The following is a 21348-nucleotide window of genomic DNA, read 5'->3' as shown; positions in this document are numbered from 1 at the left end:
TACTAGAAATTGGGATTATCTGTAAGATCCAGAAAGAAAGAAATTTTAAATGAAGGCATTTAACCAGGTTTCCATCGAATGACACTAAAATTTTATACAAACATTTGTATTTACCTACCTTTGGTTCTAGAGAGAGTTCATAGCTTTAGTCTCAAAATATTTGTCTTCCAAGCAGGTACAATAATAATTATTTTTGCAAAAATGTAAGTAAGTAAATAAATAAATAAATAAAACTTCTTTTAACAAAACACTTAGAGTCCCACTTTCCTTTTCTGCTATCTTCCTAAACATTTTAAAGTAAGAAGTCAAGGCAAAGATCAAATGTGATGTTTACGCTTCTTGCTGAAAAACAAGTACATTGCCCAGTTAAAATTAGGCCTAGTTTTTCTCCTGTGGAGCAAACAACAGAACTGAGTGGAAACTCATTCATTTAACAATGCAATAAATCTGTTTAGATCATTTAAAATGTGGGTCTAATATGGAAATTGAGCCGTGATTAAATCTAAGTATAAAATAAATTTTGGTTTCCAGTCTATCATGTAAGTAGCTTGGAAGTCAGCATCCCACCCTAATAAAAAGTAAGCTGAACCAACTGAAACATCAACTCTCGTTAGGCCCATCAGACACACGAGGTCACAGGGAAACCTTCTGTCCCCAAAACTGAAAAGGTAGGCAGGCAGATACAGAGAATCAAAACTTACCAGAACAGACTCACCACCAGAAACCCTTACATGGACTAGTCCTGGGGCAGGAAAACCTGAACTGTGACTGAATTAATTGCTGGAGATTCAGTGTGGACAACTCTGAGAGTTCAAAACTCCAGTGGAGTTCAGCCTCGGGCAGCCAGCACGTTTTTGTGATTTTTACCTCCAGAAGGGCTATCAGGTTCTCACATCAAATATCAGAGAAAAAAAATCCCTCATATTTCAGGCAGGGGCAGGGGAAAGGAAACATTTTGAAATAAGCAAAATCTTTCTGTTCTTTTCAACAAGGACCCCTCTCAAGAGGGGAGCCACACCTATTGGGGGTTCATCAGAGCAAAACTGCCCTGGGAAAAGGGAAATACCCAGCTCCACCTCTTCCTAGCCATCCTGTCCCATCCTGTCCTCATCAAGAGATGAGGGAGGCAGGGTGGAGGAAAACTGAGAAACACTTAAGTTCACACTCCAGAGACACACGCTTAGGAGAAGATCGAGACCTACTCAAAGGACTATAAAATGCTTCCCCTCCCCCATACCTCATCACCATGTCAAGAAATGCTTTTTTACCAGAGCTCCTTTTACCAATACATTATGTCCAACTTTCAACAAAAAATTACAAGACATACTAAGAATTTAAAATAAGCAAGCGTCAGAACCAGACTCATATATTCCTTCCTGAAAACATGGCTCAGAACTTAGCACCTCAGAGAACAATATCCTTACTGTCTTCTGACATTAAACTCCCTTTTATTTTACATCTCACTCTGCAATTCATTCTTTTCACAGATGATTTTCAATAAGTTTTTCAATGTGTGTGTGCACGCACATGCGTGTCTTCACATCAGCATTACCCAAAGCACTTAGAAGGTTATTCCTACACCATCACCCACACCCCCTCTAACAGGGCTCCAATACAATGAAAAGCTCGATAAATGTTGCTGAACCACTGACTGATGTAACAATATTTTAATTGTTAGGATAAAAATGTAATTAGCACTTGTAGATCGCATTAGAGCTTAATGAAAGCTTTCAGAAACACCAGCTTATATGCTTATTATTTTATAATATATAGTTTGCTGTAGTTTATCTATTGATAATTAAAGTGTATAATAACAATGACTTGTATTTAGCTTTAAAGTGTGGGTTTCTTTTTACATTTGTTTCAAGATACTCTGAGAAGTCATAACATTTCAAACTGATAATTATCATTTGGGAGGTTGCTCAGCAATCCCATTGTTTTCCCCTTAAAATACACCTAATATGTATACTATCTACTCTCAGTCTGTTTCCTAATTTGAGTCGGTCTTTTCTTCCATCCTTGGGTGACTATAATTAAAAATCTCAGTGTTTAAAGCCTGAACTGGAGTTATGCTGTACACCCTCAACTCCCTCTCTTTTACTTCTCCTGGGCTTCACACAGTAAGCAGAAGAGTCGATGGAAAAGATAAGAAAGTCAACACAGTTCCCTGGGTCTCAACAGTGGTCATCTAAATGCAGCACTGATGGTGGGCTTTCCTATGAGCAGGGATTCGATGAAGGCAAAAATAAACAGACTGGGTACAGTTGGAGAAAATATTTTCTAAAATTAGCCTAAAGGTATTATATGATTACCAATAAATGTTGTAGTTTCCAGGAATAAAAGTAACATAACAAGGACATTTTTTAAAATGACTTTCTGTGAAATGGGATAAAAAATGCTTAAAAAACATTTATTTTCCCCAACTTAAGAATTATGATTTTTAAAACTTTCCTTTATAAAAATATTAGTAAGGGAGATAAAAGGAGTCATGTTTACATATAATTTAATACACAGACTTAATACATTTTTTTACGTACAAGGTAGGAGACGCAGGCTAGTCTGTAATGGTGATGTAGAGTAGAACTCCTTATCAAAAGAAAATGAAAGAAATGTCGCACCACGCCACATCTTTAACCTCACTCCCCTCAGCCAGTAAAAACTGGGTTTGGAAGAGGAAGGGAAAACAGAACAGGATTTCAGGTCTCAAAAGAAAAGCTGAAGTCTTTCAAAATATAGTAAGGTCTAATATTCACGCTTTTCTTAAAATTGTATTTTATTATTTGTTTGACTAGGTAATACATTCACATGTTTCAAAATTCAAAAAAGATAACTGGCTTGTTTTTGCCTTTTAACGTAAATGATCCATTGCTATGTGTATTTACACTGAACGATTAGTATTTAATAGCAAACGTTGGAGTTCTTCATATATATATCAGTGTGACAACATTTCCTCTATGCATTTAAATGGCTTTTCAAAGATGTGTGTTCACTCTGTCTTCTATGGGTGAACTATGCATTGTTCGAAGTCTTTTAACCCTTGCAAAAGAAAGTTACTCATTGAATTGCTGGGTATATAGATTAATGTTGACTAGAAACACACTTAGATACAGCATAAACTCCCAGGAGTAGAATTGCTAGGTCAACAGGTGTACACATTGTTACCTTTGGTAGATGTTAACAAGTTACCTTTCTAAAGAATTATACCAATTCAAACCTCTACACATATTATATAAAAGTGCTTGTTTTCCCACATCATTGCCAACATAGTGGATAATTAAGGTTTGGGTCTTGGCCAGACTTTTAGATGCAAGACAGACTAGTTCTAATTTGTAATTATTATATGAGAAATGTTAATGAGCATTTTTTTCATGCTCACAAATCATTTGTAATTTCTTCTTTGCTCACATCCTTTGCCCATTTTTTTCTTGGTTTTTGGCATTTTTCTTCATTTGCAAAAGAACATCAGTGAGTTCAAAATATCCTTTCTCAGCTTTTAATGTCTCTGACTTTCTTTAGAGTAGTTGTTGCCAAGCAGAATTTTTATAGAAAGTGATTTTATATATTTATTTATTTATTTATTTATTTATTTATTTATTTATGTGTTCATTTATTTATTTATTTCCTTTGGGTACCATATACACTCTAACATTTTAAAGATTTTTTTCTATTTTTTCCTAGTATTTTATGGTTTTCTTTAGTAAATTTAAATATTTTGCCCTTTTGTAGTTTATTTGGTACATGATAATATGGCTTAGCACCAACTTCCTTTTTTTCAAGATTGTTACTTTGTTATCCCAGCACAATTTTTGATAATCCAAACTTTTCTCCACTGACTAGAAATGGCAACTTGTCATATATAAATTCCCAAATGTATTTAGGCTTATTATTAATAGTCCTTTACATGGGTAAATATCTATGTCAACTCCAATTTCAATGATCATAGCTTTATTTTAAGTTACAAATGTATGACAGAAATGTTCATATTTTATTGGCCTTCTTCCTCTCAATTTTCCAATGTACCTTTCTCTTTTGTGTTTGGCATATGAATTTTATAAGCAAATTTTTAAATGTGTAATATTTTACTGAGATTGATTTGTGTTTATAGACTAATTTAGGAGCACTCATTTTTTTAATAATGTTGAGGTTTTCTCTACAAGGACATGCAGTACCATTCGATTTGTTCAAGACACATTTTGCATTCTCAGAACACCATTCTCAATTTTTCTTCGTATATGTGTTGCATATTTTTCATTATGCCCAAGTGGTTCACTTTATTTAGTAGTCAATTTTAATATGGAATTTTCTTCTGCTATAGCTTCTAATTTATTGTTTATATACATTATGGTTATTGATTTCTGTGCATTAATTGTGTATCCAGATACTTTTCTGAATTCTCTCAATTATGATTTTCCAGTTAATTCTTCAAGATTCTCCATGTATAAAATATTAAAATTAACAAACAAGATAATTTTACATTCCATTCAAAAATGTTATATTTGTAATATGTTCATGTTCTCTGCTTGCATTGACTAGTATTTTTGAGGTGTTGATGGCCATTAAAGGAGAAAAAATATATAGGAATTAAACAAGTAAACAAAAGACCTCAGAAATCATAAAAATACAATTGATAAATTTCAATTTCTAAAACAGTTCAAGATAAAAAAAGAGCTATATAAAAAATCACAAGTTAAGAATTCGATATATATGTATACATGTATGTGTGTGTGTGTGTGTGTGTATTTCAACACGTTAACGTGCTTCTCCTACAAACCAAGAATCCCAACAACCGGGTAGAAAAAAGGGCAAAAGTTATAAAGCTTTAGTTAACGAAAGATAAAATAAAATGATTCTAAACATGAAAAGATACTTAATATCACTTTCACATAATTACAAATTCAAACTACCTTAACCAAGAAGTTTGGCAAAGATCAAAAGTTTTAATAAGGATGTAGAAAAACAAATATTTTAACATATTGCTAGTGAAGGTTTAGTAATAACCATAATATTGAATTTTTCTTTTCCCTGATTTATTTGGGAATAATTCCAGATTGAGACAAATTAATTTTGCCACTTTACAGTATTCATCTATTAGCCTTTATTAAACATTTCTATCTAAAATTGGAATTAAACTTATCATTTTGTCAACACAGCTGTTGATTATCTGCCATTCAGTACTCCATCGCCATTGCAGTAATGAAGATATGATATATCGATGTCTACAAAATAGATTTAAAGCACTGCTCTGAAGAAAAGTTCTACTAGTGGGTAAGTAAAATAATAAAGTAGGAAGCCAGTTTTAAAAGGTGAAGACAATGCATGGTCTATCCCTATGCACAGGTCTGATACCAAACAAGACATGTAAAGGATACCATTATCTCAAAGATTTGTTTTTCACAGTTGATATGACGCACCTACTACTTAGAGCTTCTAAATGAAATTATTCCTTTTTTGATACTCAGACACTTTGCCTTGAATTTCATCCTTTTTGTTTACAAGCTCCTTAGACTAGGTTCCTGATGAATATGATAGAAACAATATATTAGCATATAATCTTTATAATACATTATCTACTGATTCAAGGTTCAAACTTTATAGAGATGATTTCCTGCTTGCTCAGACCTGTAAAATAGGAAATATCTTTCTCTTCTTGGCTCACCTCCCTGGAGACTTCCTTTGTCTTTCTGGACTTCCACTGCTTGCCAGCCCCTACCCCCACAGTTATGTTCATGTAACTGCGCCCTTAGCACAACTGGCTGCCACCACAATCATGCCCGTTCTGATACAGCCCAAAGTCCAGGTAGCAAAACTCTTTTGACGTAGAAATATCTGAATAAAAAGTACCTGGTAAGTAGGGTGCAGCTTCTCTGCATACATCAGTACTGATGCACCCATATACTATAATATATCCATGGTAACTGTAATAATCTGTTTTACTGTTCTTTAAGGTTTAGCAGCCCTATACTCAGTTTTATTTTCTTTATTTATTGGTTCTGGGGTGTTTGTTTGTTTCTTTGTTAGTTTTTACTGTGTATAATTCCTCAGTTCTCATGTGGAAGGGAAAGTATGAGAATATCAGAGAACTTTCTTTTATATAATAATCATTCTGTTGGTTTGTAGCAGAGCTTACTAAAGAAGAGGAAAAACATTCACAGTGACAGGTTATGAGTAATAAAGACCTAAATTTAGACTAAGCCTAATTTTGTTGTCTTTCCGTAAATGATACTGTTTATGTGCAACATAGCTGATCAAGGCTACACATTGATGTTCCAAACAACCATAGGGTCCACTCACTCTCCATTAGCAAGATGCTATTGAACAATCTGCCTTTAGATAGATCTATTTATTTATTTAGCTTATAGATAATGCAACCAGTTCAAATGGTAGAAGAAGTATATAGAGATCATTATAATACATCATCTACTGATTTGTTAAGAGGTCCAAGCTTTTTTAAACTGAAAGGAAGTAGTAATTCCTTGTGGTTTATCTTGCATTTAGGGTCTGCTATGGTCTGGGTTTAAGTCATCCATCACCATGTCTATTTTAAAAGTAGCAGCTTTTACAGTGTCTGATGATGAATGCCTAATAGTGATATTTATAATAAAACTAGGCATATAATCCCATTTATCTAACTCATTGTTTTATAATTGCACAGTGTATGGCATTTAAATAAAACCTAATTATAGCTTCTGTTCTCATTTCCAAAGCCTTTTTAGCACGAGCTATACCCTGAATGTTTATCCAAACCAGGTGATCAAACACGCTGACTAGACCAGAATTTGCTTCAGGTGCAGAGTACTCTGTTTACACACTGATTTCAAAGGTCTGTTGCTATGTTTACAAAGATCTAGTATTTAAGGACAAAACTTACTATGGCGTCTGTGATTAAGAACTGCAGAATTATAAACAAACTCTCTAAATAAGCAGAATCCTGAAAATATAATAACCCCTTTGTAGGAATTTGTTAGTACATACTTATCAATTTTTATATAATGTTATTTGATCCAGAATATTTCCACCTTGTAATAAAAATCACTTATATAATATTCAATATGGACTACACCAGTTAAACAGTAATTTCCAGTTAAATTGGTGAAATTTAGAAAAGGTTCTTATAGCTTTAGCTGGTACCCTTGAAAAAAATAATCTAATTCACAGAATATGACAAAGACACAGCTTTAATGCCTTCTCCATGCTTCCTAAGCCCCAATAGTGAAGAAAAGGAAGGTCTAGCTCCAGAACAGGGTTAAGGGCCACAGTAATATCTTACCACCCCAGGTGGGGAAATGCAAACGTTAATGACAGAGATGACTGGTGGTCGTTTTCTCCAAAATCATAGCTTCGGGAAGCTCAGTGGTTTTATGCACAGACTTAGAAGGCAGAGCTCCATCCTACCCTGTTGGGCTTTAGCTCCTTAGAATAAAGGTGAAAAGATAACTAAAATAACATCCAATTTTGAAATAAGATCTTAGGCTTAATGTCAAGTATACAATAAGCAACATTATACTCTTTTGGTGTCAACATCAATATACATAATTTGATTTAATTGAGAAATCTACTTCACTGGTTGTTCAATTTTCAAATGCAAAAACAACGACAAAAACTCTCACTACTTAGTTAAGGCACTCAGCAGTATTTGAGGATGAGTTATGGCCAAGGGATTGGCAGTAGAGTCAAGGGTGAGGAATAGAAATTATATGCTCCTCAAACATTATTCTTTGATTTGACTTATCCTTTTAACTTGTGGTTTTGCTGCAGTTTGCTGTAGATTTTAAATCCATATCTTAAATCCATAATTATTTTTATAATGAAACAAGTATATCAAGATCTCTTGCAATGAAGTTACAAAATTCTCACCAGTTCAAACAGTACATAGATTCTTCTTGTTCAGCACATTTTATCCTACCGAGGACCAATGTTGTATGCAGAAGGCCATGTTTACTGTAACTATTCCAAACTAGCTGACATGTTTTCTGGAATGTTCCATAGCCCTATTTGTAATAAATGCATTTTTCATGCACATATGCACATTGCACTCACATGCTTAATTGTTACACACCAAATAACTTGTAGGAGTTGTCCTAATCTGACCTGGAAATATATAACATCTTGACCCATGTTCTTCTCATCGAGTATTTATTTATACTAGTGGCATGTCAAGGACACACAAGTTCTTTCTCACAAAAACAAAAACCACATCCAGATGGTCAAGATCTCTTCCAGGAGAGTATGGTTAACAGAAACACAGACCTCCAAAAAAAAAAACTGTCCATGCCTTGTCCAAAGAAGTCCTCTAGAAAAGAATCAGAAGAGGCCTGAGGAATCAACACGACCTACCTGAGGTGTCTTTCCTCTCCTTTTGGTGTTCGGACAGATTTTTGGCTGCTGCAAGTTCCAGGTCCCTTGTTTCCAAAGAGCCGCCTGTGTTGGCCTGTCTTTCAGACTCTCATGTTGCAAAATCTGAAATTCTGTTGCAATAAACACCAGATTTCAAAGGCAAAGCAATGGAAATTGTGCAGAGATTAAACTTCATTTTTACAGCAACAGTCAGTAGTAGCATGTGTCTAAACAATGTCTTCTCTTCCAACATAATATTAGGTTGAGAAGGACCTGCAGTTGATTTGTGCAGAAGCAAGCATGGATGCTGAGGGCACATTTCGAAAAAACACATACTTAGGCCTGGCGGGGGAAGAGGATTGTCTTTTATATAAACACAATAAATGTATCCTTGAATCCCCCTGAAGGAACCATGTGCAAACATAATACTAGAACTACATTATTCTAGTGGAATCCTCCACCAAGTGTAGTTGAAAAGTGATTGGGCATAATGAGAGCAACCTTGACACAAACGTAAGCAATATTGCTTCACAAGATAAAACGATCGAATGTAAGTCAAAGAAGAGCACAGTATTTCAGGAGTAATTTTTTTTCTCTTGATGCTCATTTAATTTGAAATTAGGAATGGTGACCTAATTTCAAAGACATTCAATGAATAACAGTATTGAATGAATTAGCTTTTCTTAATTTTCTTTCAAGGACATCTTCTTTAGCATTGCAATATTAAGGTGGAGGGGATAATGTTTAAAGAAGGCTAAGGAGTTCAAGTGTCAGAAAGTTAGAAAAATGCTCAGAAACTGATAATTAAATGCTCATAAACTGATAAAAACTCATAAGAACATTCCCAGGCCGCCAAGGAAGCTAACGTTTGCTTAGGGTAGAAAGCCCTTGACGTTTCAGCTCACTAATTTTTACTAGGGCTCCTTTCTTCCCTTCTTGACTTTACAGGGCCAAGGCTCCCATAGTCCAGTTGCTTTAGAAAGGAAAGCTCATAAAAAGCACGAATAGGCAGTTACAAAACAGCCATGGGGATGTACAGTACAGTGTAGCACATGGAGCAGCCAAACAACTTATATGCATGACCCAATGGTGGGGGGGTTGCCTGAGGGATGGGGGGTGCTGAATGGACGGTGAGCAAAAGGTGAAAAATCAGGACAACTGTAACAGCATAATCAATAAAACATAAATTAAAAATAAAATTAAGTAAATGAAAGCTCTCAACTAGATACCCATCATCACAAAACTGTAGATTTTAAAGCGTAATCATTCAGTTCACCCATTTAACAGATGAGGAACATGAAGAGTTTAAGCAATTTGCCCCGAAGTGATTGCTAACTGTGTCGAAAGTGAGGAGTGCAATCCAGGGCTCCTATTAGAACTCCAATTAAACCCTCCTGAATGAAGATTTCTTAAAAGATCTACCATGCGATAGATTGAAGTAGGAGGTTTGGCAACATTTAAACCAGTTCTATAACAAAGGAGGTGGATACATTTGAGGCCCAACTAAGACAAAGTTGGATAGTACATTTGCTGCTGCATATGAGAGGATGCTGACATTCCAGTAGTCAGCGTTTCCTGGGTGGCTGGTTAGCACCAGCATTCAGCATAGGTGAATTTACCATGGAACATAATTGTCATAAAAAAATAGTTTGGTTGGTAGATCAAATTTGCTTTAACTGGTCTTGAGCCATCTCAAAATAGTTTCCCTAGAGACAACTGATTCTCAAACAGGGGTCAGTAAAGATGCCACATGGGTTATATGTCAGATCTCTTTTCCCTCGGAATTCACTCTCCCAATTTTTCTCTGTACACTACCTGCCAGGAATTAACTATTAGTCACCTTAGGGAATGATAATGTTACTGTTGTTTATTTTGTCATTCTTCTAATGCTCAAGACACTAGCAAAAGTCTTTGATATATTTACTTTTGCTAGACTATCATCCCAGGGGCTCTCCACTGGGCTTCCAGGCCTCCCCTGCCCCGGTAGGAGGCCAGCTGCACAGAGGCGCCTGCAGTTGTGCGGGGCTGCCGGGGTCAGCACAGAGGTCACCGACAGGCTGAGAGCAGGCCACTCCTCGGAAACAGCCCGAAATGTCAGTCAGCTGCTACAACTCATAGATAGCAGCGTGGAGATTCTGTGACTAATTTCTAAAAACAATAGCAGGAGATGGTTTTGGTTCTTCTCCTTGGGGAAAAAATGTAAGAATGATTGGATGGTCATAAAATATAATCTATGAAGAATCAGGGAAAAATAAATGCAAATATTAGTAGATGAAAGTAGATCATAAACTCCCGAGGCAAAACTGGGACAAAAAATGTAATCATGGGAGTATAAACCTTTAATTTTGAATTTGCCATCAGAGCTTTAAAATCCATGCTTGCTTTTGCATAATCTATAAATGCCAATTTCGTGGCGATTATCAATTGTCCATTTAAAATGAAAGAATCAATTTATACTTTGCCATTCTGTCCATGAAATGAATCCCTCTTATGAGAGGGTCACAAAACATGTATTAATATTCCAATTGAAGCAAATTCAATCCACCAACCAAACTATTTCATTGTCAAGGATAGTGTTGCTCTGAGATGAGTCCCTCCTGGTGGAACCCTGGGAAATGGCCGCCTTCACACCTGCAGTGCCCCTTCCCCACCGCTCAGATATGTCCTGTTGCACAGTAAGGAATGACATTTGCATTGTCAGTCAGGAGGGACTCTACGGCCATCCACAGCTCCAAATGAAAAGTGACAAAAATCCTTGGACATCGTAAAATGAGAGCTGGCATTTTAGCCCATCTCAGTGGAATACAATACAGTTCTGAAATATTCATCAATTGATTCTTTCCCTGATAAAGAAAATAATAACTGAGTAAGAATAAGTTACTTCTAGATCAGTGAAGAAAGAATTAGGCATTAGTTTTATCATTAAAATGGTTCCAATTGTGCTCTTGAATCTTTACGTCCAAATAAACACCCTTTCCTCTCATATTTGCCTCGCTTTCCTTGGTTAATCTCATCACAGAGTTACCACCATGATAGCAGAAGGCAAAGGAAGTGGTCTGCAGGTCACCAAGGCTCCTCTGTTTCCAGGACGGGCTTCCTGGAGCCTGCAGAGATGTAGAGCAATCTGGAAGTTATGAAGGCAAGAAGGAGTATGTCAGATCTGGCCTTGACTCCAGCTTTAATGCAAAATAGCTGCATATCTGTTTTCATCTCTGAGCCTTGATTTCCTCACCGCTGAAGTGGGGATTATAAACAGCACCTGCCACATTAGCCTGGTCTAAACATAACATGTAACACATGTAACCCAATTACCAGAGGGCTAAGTTCATAGTAAGACCTCAATAAATATTGCATTTTATTTTGTTTTTAGTATTTTTATTATTACAAAAGTGGCCCAGGTCAGGTAGTCTCTACCATGGAATATTTTGTGATTTGTTGAGCCTACATATTTCAGTCTTTTATTAGAGAAAAAATTTCATAGCTAGATGAGAAAAGAGTGATTCTGCCAATAATTTTGTGAATTAGAAGTCAAAAAAGAGCATACATTTGAAAAATGCACATGGTAGCAGGTGAGCACCAGAGTGGGAACTGGGGCTTCGAGGCACTAGTCCTGACCCTTTCACTGAACAGCTAAGGCAGTAACCTTGCATGAGTCATTTTGGAGCTTCAGCTTCCCGTGTGTCCTGATCAGTAGACAGTTTACATGGGCATGGCCAGCTCTAACACGGTGTGCATGGCAGGACTGTGAAGCTAGAAAACTCTGCCTTTCGTTTGGTACATGGAGAGCTTTGCCCATGTTGCTGTGTTATGTGGCTTAGAGAGGGCACCCTGGAAGCAGTTCCTATGATGAGAATTCTTGTGCAAGTGATTTCTTATCGGAATGTTTCTAGGAGAGCCCTGGCTCTGGTGGCTCGGTGAGTTGAGCATCGTCCTGCAAAGCCAAAGGTCACCAGTTCGATTTCCAGTCACGGTACATGCCTGGGTTGCAGGCCTGGTCTCCGGGAGAGGCAACCAGTCAATATTTCTCTCACATCAATGTTTCTTCCCCTCTCTGTCTCCCTACCTCCCCTCTCTCTAAAATAAATAAATAAAATATTTTTTTTAAATGTTTCAAGGAGACACATGGAAAAGAGTAAGGAAAGCAGGATAATGAACGGGGAGAAACTAATACTGAAGTGGATGAGGTGAGATCCTGCCCCCGCCGGGTCTTGTGGGGGCTCAGGAACATAGCCTGCACCACAGGTTCATCCCACCTTTGGGGTGAGGGTGGGAGGTTTTTGTGTCACTGCAACACCTAGATGTCCAAGATTGGAGGCCAGTTGGCTCTGATAACCCAAAACCAAAGCAGCAGCAGCACCTGCAACAACCAGTAGAAGAAATTCCTGGAGATTCAGAAGAGTCCCAACAGTACATTATGTTTTGATGCACTGAATATTTAAAGCACTTGAACTTAAGAACTAGCTTTCCATAAATCGGTCTCTCTATAATGGGATACTACTATACACAACTCTGTTATGTCACTTCATGTTTTAATGGACAAATGCTAGGAACCTTTGAAAATTCTCTGCTTGATCTTTGCTTACTTATGATTACAAAGTTCACCTTCCCCTCTATTTTCTGAGGGTCAGGAGCCCTACGCCTCCTGCTGATCACAAGGCAATCTGGGGGATGGTTTTAGGATGTGCTGTTGTCCTATTGTGCTGGTGTATATACATATATACATTAAACAAAAATAAGGTGTAAAGAGCCTTAAGTAACTTAACTGTTGAGTGCTTCCCTCTTTTCTTCCTGAAGTGCAATTATATTTAAATTCTGAAACACTTTTCTTTTTCCGTAGCAATAGTCAGTTTCAGCAGATGTATATATTATGCTAAGAAAGTACCTTTCAGAAGAAAATGGGAAACCCAGAAACAACTTCAAGTTTTTCTTTTAAAGTAACAAAAGTGGAGAAATAGATATCCATCTTTGGAAGAAAAAAAAGTCTTTTTGATTCTAAGATTACCATTCATTTCACTGTAACACATTATCTAGTAAGAGATTATGTGGTGTTACAGTGGCTACTCGCTTCCAAGGTTGCCTGTCTAACCGCCGTGGCCCCGTGTAAACCCTGGGAGAATATGAATCATTTTCCTTTTAAGTTTCTAGAATAGAATTTCCCTGGTTTTCATTTCCTTTGAGTTAAATCACATTATTTTTGGATACTCTTACATTGTTTCCACCAGAACGCCTCCCTCTCGGTGCTGATTTTTATTTCCATCATTGTGGCAAGAAAGGATAGATCACAAAAGTTAAGTTTTACATGTAAAATGACTTATTGAAAGAAAGTATCTCTAACAAGGAAATTAGTTTCAAACTTATATCATATTTTAGATCAAATATTTCCTATTAATGAAATAGGAAATTTCTAGAGAATTTAAATTCTATCAAAATACACATGAGTTAGTCCTGATTTGTTTGTGGGATAGATAGTTTATTTAATTGATGTATTCCTAGACTTGTATAGGTTTTTCTTTTGGGGAGGGGATATGAATTTACATAAAGGATGTTACAAGTACTCAGTTTTGAAGTGTATTTAAAACAAAGCTTTACAATATTAGCAATGCATTGCATTTCATAGTTACTGTAATGATTAAGGTTTGCTTTCTGAGTGAGACATTAGCGCTAAATTGAATGTTTGCCCCATATAGTTAATTCTTTCCTATTACATTTTCATAACATCCTCTCACGTTAAAATAATGCCACTTTGTAAGAGTAGAACGTGCTAATAGTATGGTATGAATCGTGACAATGTTCCTGTATTAATACTCTAGTTTGTTCCAGGCACATTTATTCACTATTCAAATGTAACATATACCTCAATCCAAAAGCAAGTTTTATTTGTCTTAACTTTCCATTTTCAAATGAGAAAGGGGCAAAAAGAGAGGTATTTTTTCCCCAGCAGAACACACTCCAGAAACAAATATGCTACATCTGTTTTAGTTGGCATAGATGGGCCTGCAGGGTAACATATTACTTTAGATTTCAAAACTGACAGCTTTCAGACTAGAAGTTCTCCATGTTACAAAGCAACAGACATCCATGTATAGAGGTTTTATTTTCCAGTGATGTTCATTTAGGATTTTTTTACTGGATGGATTGAGCTTGCAAGTTTATGAACTCTATTGAAGCAATTATCTCCTCAATTCCAAAAGGCTCTTGAAATTCCGCACATCAGTACGACACAACCAGCAACATCTTCCATCGCAGACCATCACAGAAGGCATTTCTGTGGTTTATTTGGAAGTCATTTTCATGCTAAATCCCATTTTTCAGTACTTTGCAACTTTTCCAAAAGCTTTCATTAGCCTTAATGTGGAGTTAAGATCAATTTATGCATTTTTTGAGAGATTTGTGCATGAGAGAAAGTGTTCCTGGGCTTTGGTGTTTGGATGATATCAAATCAGTCCATGATAAAGCACAGTCGAAGCCCAGCAATTTAAATGGAAGAACCATATGAGAGCATTGGATTCTGACATTTAGATGCTGAAGCATACACAGGGAATATTTTACATTCACAAAGGATTTTCCTTCTAACCTTCCTTCCCCTACATTATCCATTCCCCCAACAGAAACGTGCACACATCCTTTTGAAGTATGTGAAGGTGAAATCATAGCAGGCATGCCCCTCAGTCTATGCCTGTGGGCATGATTTTAAACAGAAACCTGAGAGGGTTTATTTCTATTAAAATGCATAGACAGGATCATGGGTGTTTTGGGGTTTTTTTTCAATTTTCACACAAGAACTCAATAAAAGCAGAGTCGATACCTGTTTATATGTATCTACAGACATATACAGGAGCTTAATAATATAGAGATATAATATATTTATGTTACTGGCAGAGACGGGCAATTAAACAACGTACAATTGGTTATGTAAAACTGAGGTCCAGTCAACAAATGTGAGTGTATTTCAGGGTAAAGTTGCCAACTTGTGCTATAATACAATATGCTTATACTGAGTAAATGCATTGCGTATTAAAGAAATTAAAGAAAAGTGTGCTCTCTTTGTTCTATTTCAAAGGAGCTTTTGTTTTGGTTTTGGTTTTGGGGTTTTTTTTGGTTTTTTTTTTTTAGTATTGCTTTCATTGTAGGAAAAGCAATAATGATCTAATTCCCAGAAAACACGCATACAGCATGAGGCTTGGGGAGTTCTTAAAAGCCATACCTAGAGATTTTCTCTAATACCTTTATTTTCAGAGTATCTTTTCCCAGGGGGACAAAATATTTCTACTGCCTTTATCTCCCTAATCCTCACATGATCATTGTTAGGGAGTCAGGCAGGCTAGGACTTCTGTGGACTCCACTGGCGAAACAGACAGACAATGGCTGCTAGAGGGACTTGATGGGAATTAGGGAACGCGTCGGGCGCACAGCTGGTGAAAGGATCCAGGTCTGCTGTTTGCCAGAGCTTTCTTTTACCCGACAGAACATATTGCCTAAAGCTGAGAATCCCACAGTGTCCTTGATTACGTAGTTTCGAATTAGAGTTCACTTTAGAGATTCCTATTAAAATCGGATATGGCAGCAGGCCTGGAAATCATTTAGGAGACCCCAGGCTTCAAGCAAGTGGGAGATTTAAGAAGCAGAGCTGGAGGGATGGAATATCTACAACGTAGGTGGGGATGGAATGTCTGAACCACTGTCTGCTGGCGATTTCGACGTGAAGGGCATCCCGAGAGGTGCTGTGCTGGTAATCAAAAGGACGCAGAAGGTATTCCCTGGGCATTTATTTATTTATTTACTTACTTACTTTTACAAGTGGCTTCTGGAGAAAGCTTCATTTCTACTTTTAAGTTGCTGGAGAAGACAGATTAATAATAGAAAGATATATAGATAGCTATTTTAGAAGCCCAAGGGCAGCTTGAAATGAACTCCCTCATTAAGTGGAGGGAAGGGCTTCTCTCCTGGGAAAGATTCAGGAGGCTCCCTCTTGTCTCACTAGGATTTTTTTTTTAAGACATAGTTTAGTAGGGGTAGACTTTTCCCTCATGAATTATTGATACTCTAAAGCAGTTTTAATTGTTTTTCCTTTCACCGCTATACAGAGAAACCCAATAATGATTGTCACTGCAATATTAGCATATATTTTAAGCGTGCCATTATACCAATGGGAAAGCGTCTAATTTTCCTGAAACAATATGCTTCTTTAACTTTGAAAAATATGATTTAAATTAGTAATAAAGATGAGAAACAATCTAACTTTTGAAACTGCTTTCTGTGCTGAAATATCCTGTGGAAAATAAGAAAAGAATACATTTATGTAAAATTTAATTATACTATTGGAAAGCATAATTAAACATTGAAAAATGAGATTTGGAGATGAGATAAATTTCACTACAATATGGGATCTTTCCTTGGTCACAGGTATAAAAACATTAAGGAAAGAAATCTTAAAATATATAAAGATTTTAAAGACTGGGAGTAATATTTATTAATTTAATACTGTTTTCCTAATAGGCACAGAGCTTAAAAATATGTTAAGTAAATATTCTTAATACACACTTTTGACCTTAAGAGCTCTTTAAATTATTAAAAATTATTAAAGACTGCAAAGTAACATTATATGGATTCTACCTAACGATAATTACTATATTAGAAATTAAAACTTACGCTCTGCCCCACATCCAGAGGGTAGCTTTGTAGCGAGTCCACAGCAGCGTTGGAGGGAGGCTTAGGCTAAGGGCAAGATTTTGGCTTCCTCCGTCCCAGTTTCATCCAGCCACTCAGGAGCCATGGAGGTGGCAGAACCCAGCAGCCCCACTGAAGAAGAGGAGAAGCAGCACTCAGCGCAAATGAGGCCTCGCACGTGCTCCAACCCTAAGTGGGCTGAGCGCCAGGCACTGGGGGTCCAGGCCAGTGTAGGCAAACGCAGTGAGGGCTGGGGTGAGGCGCCAGTGCTGACGATGGGACCCTCAACCCTCGGGGGCTGACCCCAATCCTTGGCAGGTGTCCCCACCAGCCCTTGAAGGCCAGGTGTGGATATCCAGGGTCAGCTGTCCACAGAAGGTGATCATCTGCCTGGTCCTGTGGGAGGAAATGTCACTGCCAAAATTGGAGTCGTTCATCGACTCCAAAACTAACGCTCTCAGCATCTCCCAGAAGATGACTCAGATGTCGGTTCCTGTGAACAAAACACAAGAGTGACAAAAACCACGAGTTTGCTCTGGTGGTGGGGAACGATGACACCGCCTGGTTGTCTGGCCTGACCTCCTAACCCCGTGAGCTCTGCGGCCGCTTCTACGACCTGGAGATGTTCACCTGTGCCACCTTCTGTTTGGAAGGTCTCTTCAGCCTCATGCCACAGCAGGCCGAGCTGCCAGTCACCAAGGACGTGCAGATGATCCCACCCCCATCTGCGGTCCTCACCATCCTTGTCTACAGCCACACACAAGGCCAGCCCCAGTTCTCCTGACCGAGCCCACGAAGAAGATGTTCCAAGGCCTGTGTTTCTTCTTCAATGTTTACGTCCACAACAGCGACAACGAGAAGGAGAAGGAGATGAGCTGAAAAGACATGTTTGTTTTCATGGGCAGCCTGGATACCTGAAACACCAGCCAGAAGTATGAGGTGGCCCTGGCCCCGCCAGCCCTCGAGCTGCACAACTGTATGGCCCAGCTGCGGACTGACCCACTGCAGCGGCCCTGCCAGAGCTGAGCGTCCTGGAGCCCACCACAGCAGGAGGATGGAGCCGCTGAGGGTATAGCCACTGTCTGAAATATCCCTGTGTATTCAACCTTGTGCAAGGAAGCCCTTGGCCTAGGGTGCTAGATCTTAAACCCCACTTCGTGGGACCCATGGAGGACTTCGAGGAGGCACGCAGGGTACCTGGGAGCCCTGGAAGGAAACCCAGGATTCCAGGAAGCAGCCCAGGGACTGTGGGGACTGATTCCCCATGTTTCCCAGCCTGCATCTGGCTCCCTGGTTTGTCAGTTGTAATTCGTTCTTCCCTGTGTGATTTTTGTCATTGATAAAAATCTGAGAAATCTCTAAAAAAACCAAAAAACTGAGAAAATTTTGAAATGTTTATTAATTAATTAAATAAAAATAACATGTTAACATAAATAATACATTTTTATGAAAAGTGGGCTATTTTCTAAGTAAATATATTATTGAGAAGAGTAACATTGTTTTACATTTTTATAAATAGCCTAATGACTTGCCTAATTGTCTAGCTGTGTTTGCAAACCTGCTTTTGCCGTCATCAATCTGTTGTGAAGTTATATACAAGGTAAACTCTGGAAAACTACTGTAAACTTGTGAGAGAACGAGAGTGAAATAGGCAAATATCAAGAAAGAGTTTTGACCTTGTGGATCCCTGCAAAGGTCTCATGGACCTCCGAATCATACTTTGAGAACACCCATCTGAAGAACAGAACCCAGCCTGGGATGTTGCAAACCTCCTTTCTTTCCGGTGCTGTCGTCAGCAACATTTTTCGCTTGGGTCCGAACATCCTTCTATGTGAAATGGAGGTATTAGGTCAGATTCTCTCTCAGGTCCCTTCTATGCTCTCAGTGTCCTCAAAAGCTGTTTTCATCATCATGTTAATTCACACCTACTAATATATTTTGGTATATGAGATTATAATTATGATTAGGTTTAAAAATGCAGTTTATAAATAAATATCGATACGGTACCACTCATTATTACTATGTGGGTGCTTCTTTGGAGTCTAACGTGGGTACAGATTTTTTGTTGGAGCAGTGCGGACAAATGGCTGACCTCTGCGTCCTTCAAGCCCCCTGGAAGTGGACGACTCTCATTCCCCTATGCCTGTGTCCTGGATACGAGGAGAGCTCTCACCGGAATCACAAATGCTTGCACGCTAATTCCAGTTCTCCTGTTTAGTAGTTGTGTGATATTGGTCAGGGAACACAACCTCTTTAGGCCAGGTGTTTTTCAGCTGTTGAAGGATTAATTATAGCTGGTGGGAATGTAAAAGGGTGCAGCCACTTTGGCAGACAGTTTTGCAATCAGTACCTCACAAACCTGAATGTACCTTTACCGTATGATGTAGCAACCACACTCCTTGGTAGCTAAAAATTGAGGCCCACAGAAAAATCTGCACTCAACTGTTTAGCAGTTTTATTCACAATTGCCAAAACTTGAAAGCAGCAAGATGTCCTACAGTAGATGAATGGATAAATAATCTGCTACATTCAAACAATGGAATAGTACTCAGTACTAAAAATAAATAAGCTATGAAGCCACAAAAAGACACAGAGGATCTACAAGTGCATATAAGTGAAAGGGAGAAAAGGTTACATAGTGTATGATTCCACCTATATGACACTCTGGAAAAGGCAAATCTATTGAGGCAGTAAAGAGACCAGAGGTAGCTGGGGGTTGGGAGCAACAAGGGCTGAATAGGTGAAGCGCAGAGGATTCGGAGGACAGTGAAGATATTCTGTATGATACCATAATGGTGGACAAGCATCATTAGACATTTATCCAGCCCATGGAATATACAACAGGAAGAGTGAATTATAATGTAAACTATAGACTGTGGGTGGTTACAATATGTAAAGCAGGCTCCTCCATTGTAACAAATGTGTCACTCTGCTTGGGGATGTTGATAATGGGGGAGGCGCTGCAGGTGTGGGGGCAGGAGGTATGTAAGAAATCTTTACCTTTCCTTCAATTTTCCTATGAACCTAAAACTGCTCTAAAAAAATAAAATCTTAAAACTTTTTAAATTCAAAAGAAAAAGTAGTAACAGTTCCATCTTATGTAGTTATTACAAGAATTTCATAAGATAATCCACATAAATCACTTAGCATAGCATAGTACTTAGAAAAATATTAAGCATTCAACAATTAAATTGCTGTTTTCACAGAAATTTCTTCTTATATCTTCTGTGTTGTAATTGTTTAATGTATTGTTATCATCATTATTATGTTCTGTTTAAATCTTTATATAATTTTTCCAAGCATGATTATTCTCAACATAGTAAATCTTTAGCTTGAGCTAGGAAAAAATAGCACAGAAATATCTATATTCAAACTTCCAAAGAACAACCATTTTTTTCTACTTTGATATGTATTTCTACTCTTTTATTTTGTTTTTTATTTATTTTTATATAATCTCTTATTATACATAAAGATTTTATTGTCTGTTTATCCCTCTTATTACTGTTATCAACAATTTCCCATGCCAAGAAATTTTACTAAAATAAGATTTTTACACTCTATCAAAATATGTTATAAAGATGGTCATAATTCACTCAATTGTTTTCTAGCTTGGACAGGTCAATTGTTCCTGGTGTTTTACTGTTGTGACAACAGAACATTCTTGGCTGACCCTAGTACATCTTTCTCATCTCTTATAGAACTCCTGTAAGTATGTCAGCCTCTTAACTACAAATACTTGGTCTTCTGTGAGTTTATGTTAAATTATTTCTTAGGGCTCAGCTTAAAGCCTCATTATGGTTTCTCCCTAAACTCTTTCCATGAGTGATCTCATTCATTCCATTTGCTTTATTAAATCTTCCAAATTTATAGGTCTAATCCTGAAACTTGTTCTTCAATCCAGACTCATATATCCATCTCCTTACTTGATGTCTCTATTTGGATGTATCATAACCATTTAAAATGTAACAAATACAAAATTGACCATATTCTTCTTCCCTTAAATTTTTTTTCTTATTTATTTTTCCTTCCCATAAATAAAAGCAAAAATTTCTTCTAGGTTGTAAAGTCAAGAACATGGAAATCATTTTTAGTTCCAACCTTTCTCTCCCTTCCTATAATCAATCTACCTTAAGTTTTCTGGTGCTATCTCTTTTTTGTACATTGTTGCATGTTACTAAGAACCGCTACCCTGTCAGAAAGAGGTGATGTGGTTTCATATAATCCATATAGTACAATTTTGTAATTGTACTTCCTTTCACCGAATGTCATAAGCTTTTAGAAATATTCTTAAAAGTTTAGAGATCACAAAAATCTCATCTTCATGCACTACAGTGGTATCTAATTAAA

The 21348-nt window shown here is 37.3% G+C and overlaps 1 long non-coding RNA gene and 1 pseudogene across 1 annotated transcript in view; one reads left to right on the top strand and one right to left on the bottom strand.

Annotated features, from left to right (window-relative positions):
- Window positions 1-8411, bottom strand: part of LOC128780213 (uncharacterized) — a 58263-nt gene extending 49852 nt beyond the window's left edge. The window contains exon 1 of the long non-coding RNA XR_008426136.1: window positions 8335-8411. This is a non-coding gene — a long non-coding RNA (uncharacterized lncRNA). The remainder of the gene's footprint in view (window positions 1-8334) is intronic.
- An 8694-nt stretch (window positions 8412-17105) lies between these two features.
- Window positions 17106-18087, top strand: LOC112304547 (BRISC and BRCA1-A complex member 1 pseudogene; annotated as a pseudogene).
- Window positions 18088-21348: the final 3261 nt, after the last annotated feature.

Source organism: Desmodus rotundus, chromosome 2, assembly GCF_022682495.2.
Source record: "Desmodus rotundus isolate HL8 chromosome 2, HLdesRot8A.1, whole genome shotgun sequence".
NCBI lineage: Eukaryota > Metazoa > Chordata > Mammalia > Chiroptera > Phyllostomidae > Desmodus > Desmodus rotundus.
This window is presented reverse-complemented; position numbering and strand designations above follow the sequence as displayed.